Raw genomic sequence first — 2,411 nt, 5'->3', positions numbered from 1 at the left:
ATGGGTGGAATGTTTATTAACATTCGAACGTGGTTTATTGATTCAATCTCTCCAAGTTAACACATATGACTTGCATAGTCAACCGCTTGATGCATAATGAATTGATTACTTTTAACATGCACTAACCCGTTTGCTGCTTTAACTCAGTATTTCCCATCCACAAAAATGTTAAGCTATTGTTGATCAATTTAATTAATTAATTCAATCACAATTTAGGTCACTTTGACTAAAATTTTTATATGATTAAAAAATCATAATTATACACTTTAATATTTTAGTCATCACATAAAACAGTTTTAGTTGTTATTAGGCTATGCGGTATGGTGATGGTCCTCCCTTAGAGGATGATCCGTCACGTAGGCGTCACATCATAGTCAAAGTGATAATTATACCAACTAACTACATTATGTGACTTCAAAAAAAATTCTTTAAGATCCAAGTTCAATTCCATTCTACGAAACGAACATTGTCTGGGTTTCTTTCATAGTAGCATGTCACATAGAAAGTTATGAGTGGTTATTGTGTTTTCTTTTAAAGCCTATAAAATGGCTGTATATTTATATAATATTAAAGAACATGGTCGGTGCTACAGTGCACCAACCAAATTACAGTTTTATCCTTAGTTAGAAATTACACTGTTGCCCTTTGTTCCAGTGTTTTCTTTTTCTCTTTTCATACATAAGGTACAAAGAGTCGGAGTACATGGATGATACATAGCATATCTACTACATTTGCTTCAACTGTTTTGCACAAAGCTTCAACCTTTTAACCCATTTTCTTCCGAGTCAACCTTGTTACATCGGAAATCTTGACAGTCATTTAGAAAGAAACTGCAAAGCAGAGCCACTGTCAAAACACAGAAATAAACCAAAATCAGAAAATACTTTTACACATCAATCTATTTCCTTGCTTTGAAGAAATCGAGAAAGATGAGCAAGAAAAGATACCCACATCAACTTTTTATCCTATACAAGAGATTTTTTTGCATGAGTGTGATGATTAGATTTTAAACCAACTTAAAAAGAAAAGAAAATTAGGAAATCGAACCTGGGAATGGTATAAATTAAGGAATAAGTGTTTGAAATGTGATTTTGATAGAACTAGAGATGGACGAGGAAGATGGGAGAAGGGTTTGGTTTGTGGGAGAGTGTAACCATATATAGGCCGTTGGATTTACAAATGGATTTATGAATTTGGCTTCACTACATTTTACATTATTGTAAAATATATTGATTAAATCAAGTTACAAATACAATATAAACTGGACTTTTAAAGAGTGGTTACTAAATTAAAAAAATAATGATATTGTTAGATATTTTATAATTAGGTTATATAAATTATTACACTTGAAGTATATTATATATATAGAAACGGGATCAGGAGAAAACGCTCAAAAGTGTGAGAACGGTGAGAACGCTTCCTGGCCTAACACGTGTCATATTTCTTTTTTATTAACACGTGTCCCTTCATCTTTCCATTTTTTGGCATTTATTAAATACGCGGTGTTTTTATTGTTTTTAGATCAGAATTATAGTAAATATTTTGGCGTTTTAAGTATTGTTTTGGCGTTTTTATTGATTTTTAGATCAGGATGCAGGCTTTTAATGTAAAAAACATTAGTAATTTTCTTGATTTTATTATATCAATTGTTTTGCCATTTAGGATACAGTCCTATAATGTGACAGACAATTATGGCGTTTTGAAAAGATAAATAATTTTCAATTTTCCATGTAATGGCATTAATATAACTATAATGTTTTTGGCAATAAATGATACCGTCTCTTTTTTTACTGTTTCTTTCAATTTTCATCTGTCAATTAGTGTTGATTTTTCCAGTAATACTTTGTTTGCGTTTTTGGCGTTTTATATAGCAACCTCATACTTTGCTAGCATTCGTTCTCACAGTTTTCAAACTATCATGCGTTTTGGTGTTTGTAGTTTTTGGCGTTTTATACTCAATTTTTTTTAAATAGCAGAGAATTAGATGATAAACAACAAAGAATTATATAACAAATAATAGAAAATGAAAAAAACTAAAAATTATAATCTAATTTCTCATTCAAATCTTCGTTGTCATCATCCTCTTCTACTTTAACTTTTTTGGCGTTTTGAACCTGTTTTTGAATGCCTTATGTAGATCCTTATTTTCCTACATAACGGCCGTCTTTAGAAGATGCTTATTTTTTGTGGCATCCTTTATGGTGGGTGGATATATACTTGTTTGATGACATGTTGAAGACCAACGCCTACTCTAATGTATTGATCTCTTCATGCCATCCATATATCCATCAAGAACAAAGTGACATGATGTCATATCAGTGTCATCAGTCTCTTTGTCTTGAATATTTGTCCACCTCATTCAGCAAAAGATTATACAGATATCCAACTCAGAGAAGAATCTATTCAGTGAA

Source organism: Helianthus annuus, chromosome 5 (genome assembly GCF_002127325.2).
Source record: "Helianthus annuus cultivar XRQ/B chromosome 5, HanXRQr2.0-SUNRISE, whole genome shotgun sequence".
NCBI lineage: Eukaryota > Viridiplantae > Streptophyta > Magnoliopsida > Asterales > Asteraceae > Helianthus > Helianthus annuus.
This window is presented reverse-complemented; position numbering follows the sequence as displayed.